This window comes from Lathyrus oleraceus, chromosome 4, assembly GCF_024323335.1.
Source record: "Lathyrus oleraceus cultivar Zhongwan6 chromosome 4, CAAS_Psat_ZW6_1.0, whole genome shotgun sequence".
Classification (NCBI taxonomy): domain Eukaryota; kingdom Viridiplantae; phylum Streptophyta; class Magnoliopsida; order Fabales; family Fabaceae; genus Lathyrus; species Lathyrus oleraceus.
Window position 1 is genome coordinate 439,605,764 of NC_066582.1, and position 7,653 is coordinate 439,613,416.

Below are 7,653 nucleotides of genomic sequence, written 5' to 3' on the forward strand. Positions count from 1 at the left end.
CTTGTCTCCATGTAGTCTGGAAGACCTGGCTTGTTATTTAGCCAGGCAACTGTCTGAAGTCCTCCTTAAGAGGCGATGTTTGTGATTGTTTACTTTTGTCCCCAAGCAGGTAAAGACCTCTATGAGGCAATTGGCGGATCAAAGAGATATGCAATCTATCTCCCGCTATTCTGTTGAGTCGTCCCTCTGCTCACACCACTGTGTTGATGCATTGGGACATTAACCCAAGATCTTGTACATTTGTACAGTCGAGTCAGAGTCTTGAGCGTAGAAGGGTTCCTCCTTTCTGAACCCACGCTCCTTTGTCTGAAGCTCTCCCTGGCCAGGGATAAGAGCTGTGAAGTCTCATCTTCACTCACCTTTCATCTGCTTCACCCTGACTCTCAATGTCAGGGTTAAAAGCGAACACTACCCTGTACAGTTGACTTGCCTCGGCAGTCCACCCTTGTTTGAGCCTCACTTGACTGGATATAGTGTGTGCTATTTGAAATGTTTGCTTTGCTTTGTTTATGCTTGCATGCTTGTTTTTCCTGGTTAGGATTAGCTTGCTGTTGAGCAAGTTAGGATAGAAACCATAACATAGGGCAATGATGCATGATAACACCTAGGCTCGAGTCCAGCTCCCTAGTAGTGTGTCTCCCTTTGTATCTGGTTAGAATTTCTTTCCCTGTTAAGGGGAACTACGTCGCCCTGATCCTCATACCAGATGAGGTACGTAGGCAGGAGACCGTGCGAGGTCTCTCCGGGCACTTTTTTTTCTTTTTGTGTGTGTTTGCTTGTATCCTCTTGTGTGTCAGGATATGGATGTAAGCCCAGCGATTGGTTGTCTGTATCCTGAGTGTGTTTGTTTGGTTCGGAAGCCGATGTAAGTCCAGCGATTGGCGTTCGGGTTCCAGGTTTGCCTGTGTTTGTGTGTGTCTTGTTTGGCGTGCGTGAGCCGAACTACGGCAGCTCTGATTCTCGTTCCAGACGAGATACGTAGGCATAGGATGCGATATCCTAGCGAGCCCTCTCCTCCTTTCCCCCACCTGTGTTGTTTTCAGTGTGTGTGTATGATGTTTGTTTAGAAACCTTTTCTTTCTTTTAGAGCGTGGATCCCGTCGAGTACGATGGACGTGAGGGGTGCTAATACCTTCCCCTTGCGTAACCGACTCCCGATCCCATTCTCTTTGGTCGCGAGACCATGCTTTTTCCTAGGTTTACTCTGAGCGTTTCCTTTCCCTTTTTGGGATAAATAACGCACGGTGGCGGCTCTGTGTTGTTTGTGTTTCAGCCCGCCGGTTGTTTTTCGCGGATGCGACAGCTGGCGACTCTGCTGGGGACTTAGATGTTGACCTGTACTGGTCCATCTTCCCTAAGCGAGTCTCTCCTAGCGTTCTAGGATAGTTTAGGTTGCTTGTGCCACTTTATTTATTGCATTTATTATTCTGATTGTGTATATATTTGCATAAATACTTGCATGCATCATACTATCATGTTGCTGTCCTCCTTGCAGGTGGTTCCTCTGTTTGGGGTGGGTGTTCTGAGTGGGGCTAAAACCCAGGCCCGAGTATACCCCTAGGATTAGTGTGGTCTCATGTTGCCTCCTTCGTGTTAGGTTAACATGTGCTTGGCAATGTGATGTACCACAAGTCGGACGAGGTTCATTTGATAGTGCTTTTCCTTTGTGGGGTACTCCACTCTGGTTGAGTCACCTCATCTGAACTATTGACTCTGGTGACCGATCATTTCCCGGATCATTAGTTTAGACGATCTCAGGAGAGCTACAATGGCACACCCGAAAGGGCAAACCCATTGAGTATCTCTGCCCGATTGTCGAGACTATTGTCCGCCTTAGGATGACCTGATTAGAATTTACCTGTGAGGGGAGGGTGATTCTTACAGATGCATGTTCAGATGGTGACTTTGATGGTGACTATTGGTTCCGTTGATCAGAGTCATATTTATAAGTCGGATTTATGGATTTATTGCCGAGACGCCGAAGTGCTGTCCGTGTTATTTATCAGTGGGGATCCGTTTATTTCAGGATTCCCCGGGCCGATTCAGAGATGGTTATGGGTATCTGCTCAGAGTTTGTCTGATGATGATGATGATGTATCTTTCAGTTCCGTTTATTTCGGAACCCTTGAGTTGGATTTGTGGTTACATTTTCCTTCAGATGGTTGTGATCAGGTTCAGAGATCAGGGCTGTGATTCAGAGCAACAGATGATCAGAGGACTTGGAGGATGGCAATGCATTGCATTCATACATCTGCATCATTCTCATTTTGCATTCATCTGCATCGAACCTATGTCTAGCCATATGGGGAGTATTATTGATTGAGAATCTGGTTGAGAGACATCTTGAATTTCAGAATGTGGATGTCAAAATATTATCTGTCTCGATGAAGCCAGAATCAAAGGACAGAGTCTTCCTCATATGGATAGATGGTGCATGCGTGAGTCATACTAACCCATTTGCTGTTTTGTAGGTGTCAACCGGCGCGCATAGTTTGTTTGCTTAGATATCCTGCTAGGGGCAACAAATCTAAATTGATGGATCCTCCCAACGCCGACATCCTCGAACTGAAAGAGATGGTGAGGGATTTGTTCAGTGTTGTGCAAGGGCTTGCCTTGGGGCAGAAAGCCATGGCCGAGAGATTGGAAAGGATTGAGGGCTGGATGATCAAGGAGAAAGTTCAGGGAAAGGCTCCGTCATCCGAAGTAACAAATCCCTCTGGCTCTGTAGCAAAGAAGCCCTCTGGCAATGGTCAACTTGAGAAGGAAGTTGAATCAGGTGGTGTGCAGGCCAAAAGAGAACGCGGTAAGGATCGTTATCACCCATATGCTGATACAGTAACAATCCCTACTAGTAATCAATCTGCACAACAGCGGCAACCACCACCTCAACAGAGGACACAAAGAGCAGTGGGCCAAGTGAGAAGGAGGACGACAGATCGTCATTTCAATAAGCCGCCCGTGACTTACGCCTCCCTGTTTAAAAAGTTGAAGGATCTTGGGTTGGTGCAGCCAAGGATATTGGTTCCAGGGAAACCGGATCAGAGGGTTGCCAGTTATGATGAGAATGTCAGGTGTGAGTTCCATGTTGGGGCACCCGGACATCATGTTGAGGATTGCAAAGCTTTTAAGCATGTGGTCCAGGACTTGGTGGATTCTAAGACAATCAGCTTTGCACCGATGGCAGATGATAGTGCTAACCCCGTGCCAAGGCATGGTCCTGTAAAAGCGAAAATGATGTCGAAGGACAAGAAGGGGATAGAGGTGACTGAGAAGGATCAGTTAAAAATACCAATGTCCGTGGTCCCAAAACGCCCGACGAAAAATGCAGCTTTCCCTCGTGTTGATGATTGTTGTGCAGCCATCGCTACAAAAGGGTGTATGGTAATTGGGGGAACGGTCCAGAGAAAGATGAAAGTAGAAATGGACGATGCAAGGTGTAAAGCACTCAGTTTGGCAGCTGAAACCGTCAAGGTGGAAAATGTCATTGGTGTTGAGAAAGAGAAAAAGCCGTCCATTTCTTCTTACAAGCAGGCATTGGAAGTGGTGAGAAATGGAGGGATCCCAGGCTGGGGACAGATCATAGGCATTGTGGTAAAGGCAGATATGTTTGGGATTGGTTATCATCCAGGTCAAGACTCGTCTGAGCAGAACAGAGGACGTCGTCCGTCGTTCACCTTTGTCAGTGCCGGAATGCTAGATTCAGATCACGCCTATACAGTGGGTGAAGAGATTGGCAGCGACCGCGAGCTAGAGTCGTGGATAAAATCGTGCGTACCAGGAAGCTGGAAGGCCTAAAAAGATCAGCATTGTCACTCATTCGGAAGAGTAATGATTTCTGTTTTGATTTTATCTGCATGAAAGCCTTGCGTGTTGCCCGACACGTAATGGTTCATTGTAAGGGCCACCTCATGTTCATATTTGCAAAATTTTGCATCATAAATAAACGGATGTTTTTCAAATTAAAAGCGATGTTCCTTGTTTTTCATTTATTTTTGCAGTTTAAAAACAAATAAAAATGGCAATGTTTGTTTTCATTTTTTCCCTTCTGATTTGTCTCGTTCCGACTTCAAAAAAAATAATCCTCCGGATCTCGTTGATAACAATTTGGTTACACCTCATATGACTTCGACAATTCGATCTATCATGCCGAAGAAGAAGGCGAAGAAGATTGTGATATGCTGGAAGATTAGCCAAGTTGTTGAAACAAGAGGAGAAGGTGATTCAGCCGCATGAGGAGTGGGTTGAGATTGTTATTCCAAGCGCCGCCGAGGTCAGAAAAGAAGTGAAAATTGGGGCCGCTTCAGAGGCGAGTCGAGAGCAGAATGGTAGTCCTGTTGAAAGAGCATGTGGATACCTTCGCCTGGTCGTGTCAGGATATGCCAGGGTCGGAAACCGGTGTCGTTGTACACAAGCTACCATGGAGAAGAGACTGTCCTCTAGAAAAGCAGAACGCCGGTGCTACTTATCAGAGAGCCATGGTGACTTTGTTTCATGATATGATTCATCATGAAATTGAATGCTATGTTGATGACATGATAGCAAAGTCCCTAAACAGAAGAGGGGCATCTGGCAGATCTGGCCAAGCTGAGTGGACCAGTTGAGACAATTCAAACTGAGGTTGAATTCAAGTAAGTGCACTATCAGAGTGCAATCCGGTAAATTACTGGGGGTTCATTGTAAGTGAAGAAAGGAATCGAGGTTGATCCTGCTAAAAAAAAAAAAAAAAAAAAAAAAAAAAAAAGAGGAAAAACAAAGAAAATGCCTGAACCGAGAATGGAAAGAGAGGTTCGTGGTCTACTAGGTAGATTGAACTACATGTCATGGTTCACATCTCCTCTAACATCCACGTGCGAACCTATACTCAAGCTGTTGAAAAAAAAGAGATCAAACGGTCAGGTGAAATAATGATTGCCAAGGGGCATTGAAAAAATAAAAGAAAAAGTTGCAGGAACCTCCGATTCTGATGCCTCCTGTGGAAGGAACAACTGTTAATCTGGTACTTGACAGCCCTCGAGGGGTCTATGGGGTGTGTACTGGGGCAGCATGATGAGTCTGGTCGAAAAGAGTATGCAATTTACCTTAGCAAAAAGTTTACCGACTGTGAAACAATACATTCACTGTTCGAGAAAACTTGCTGTACTTTGGCATAGGCTGCTCGCCGACTGAGACAGTATATGCTGGTTCATACCACTTTGTGGATTTCCAAGATGGATCCGATCAGGTATGTATTTGGGAAGCCAATATTGAAAAGCCAGCATTGACCGTACGGGTTGCGAGAGGGCAAATGATTTTGATACGATATTCAGTATACCTCCCAGAAGGCGATCAAGGGGAGTGTATTCTCTGATTACCTTGCCCAGCAACCCATTGAGGATTATCAACCGAGGATGTTTGAGTTCCCTGATGAGGACATCTCGAGGTGCTCAAATCGAAAGATTGAGAGTAACCGATCCCGGAGGAAGGGCCTGACCCCGAATCCGAACGGGTTCTGATGTATGATGGGGTTAATGTGGATGAGTTAGTACCGTGTTGGTTACGCCAAAAGGATCCCGTATTCTTTTTGTTGCCCGGATAACATTTGAATGCACCAGCAAGGGTGGCAGAATACGAAGCTGGTACCCGGGGTATCGAACCTCGGTGCGCCTACTGGGGCAAAGTCTTTCTCGCTGGTATATGGGATGGAAGCCGTGTTACCGGTTGAGGTTCAGATTCCCTCTTTGAGAGTCCTGATGGACGTGAAGTTGCAAGAGGCTGAATGGGTAAGGACCCGGTACGAAGAGTTGAGCCTAATTGAAGAAAAGAGGCTAGTAGCCATCTGTCATGGGCAGTTATACCAGCAACGGATGAAGCGTGCTTTCGACCGAAAGGTACGACCTCGGGTATATCACGTAGGTGATATGGTGCTGAAAAGGATCCTTCCTCCTCAAAACGATCGTAGGGGCAAATGGACGCACATTTATGGAGGTCCATTCGTGGTCAAGAAGGTTTTCTCTAGCAGAGCCTTGTTGTTGACGACCATGGATGGCGAGGATTTTCCATCCCCTGTGAATGCGGACGCAGTTAAAAAATACTTCGTATAAAGAGACCCGCTGGACGAAAAGAATAAAATAGTCCAGGCAAAAATGGGCATCCTGGCGAACCAAAAAACAGAAAGAAAGGTTCGGGCAAAAATTAGGGATAAAAGAAAAAATGTACACCCGGCAAGTCGAAAACCTGAAAGGGCGACTTGGGCAAAAAGGGGTATCCCGGTGGACTGAAAACCCGAAAGGGCGGTCCAGGAAAAAGAGGGATTGAAACGAACAATTGCGTCTAGCATGATCGTTTGCGCTTTGGTTAAGGCATCATGGATAATACCCGGTAGGGATCAATCGGAATCGTCTTGTTCAGAAGGCAGAAAGCACGGAGAGTCTGAGGACATATGGGGTGTAACCGAGTTGGAACTCGATGAGATTACGGGTTTCACATTGCCATTAGGATAGATTTTTCCTTTTATGCGCAATTACCTCTTTTCAGGAATTGCTTCCTTTGTATTGCTCAATTTGAGCCACACTTTTCCAATCAATAAAATGCATATTCAGTCAAATAATTTTGTTTTTGTTTTTCATTACCGCTTTGATTGCAAAAACATCCAGATTATTTTTGATAAAGAATCTTTGCACTTTAAGACATACAGGTCCCTTCCAAGGCATGTTTATAAGATTGAAAGCTTGAAATCTTATTCGGAAGGTTGAGTGACCCAAGTGTTGAAATCTTGACACGCCTGGGGCACGGTTTTATCTAACGATCTCTTTTGCAGGAACTGTTAGGTATCTTTCCCTCACTTGCAGGTTGTGATGTGGAAGCTGTTGACAAAACAAATCCCCACGGAATCCGATCAGGGACGAATGAATGGAAGAACGGTGAAGAGACGACGACGAGACGTACGACGATCCTGGATATTAATCAAGAAGACTCTTCAAAGTCGGAAGATTGAAAAGTCTGTATAAGTCCCAGGAGTTCGCTCTCCGTCGAGTACGGAGTGGTTTGGAATACAAGATGATGGAGCAGAAAGGTCCAGATGAGTCTGGGAGTTCTCAAAATTGGAAAGCTGATATGGGAGTTGGATATGAATACCAAGGGGTCGACGAGTCGACGGGTGTTCGGTATCAGATTTTCCTCATCTCTCCAAGCAGAGTCGTGAGGACTAATTCCCCAGCAGATCCAAGGTCTGTGGCCTCCCTAGCAGGGTCAGGATGGTTATCCCCAGCAGGTTCGAGATTGATGCTTCCCCAGTCGCCAGGTCTGAAGGTTGCGATTTCCCCAGCGGAAGTATCTGTGTGCGGTGGTTTCTCAAGCGGAGTCGGGATTGACATCCCCAGCAAGTCAAAAACTGTTGTATCCCCACAGAGCGCGTTGGTGGTTCTTATCCCCAGTGAAGTCCCCAAACGGATTGGGTGCAGAGGGGATTATTCAGCAAGGGTTGCCTATTTCCCAGCAGCAGTGCTATTTCCCCGGCGGGGTGGAGATGGAGCAATGGCGAGTTCCTCAGCAGAGTGTCTCGAGCTCCGCAGAAGAGTCCCTTAAAGGGGATGCTTTTTTATGCATGCATCATTTAGGAGATCATAGCATATTGCATAATAAATCGCGTAGCATTTCCATGATTATGGGGCATTA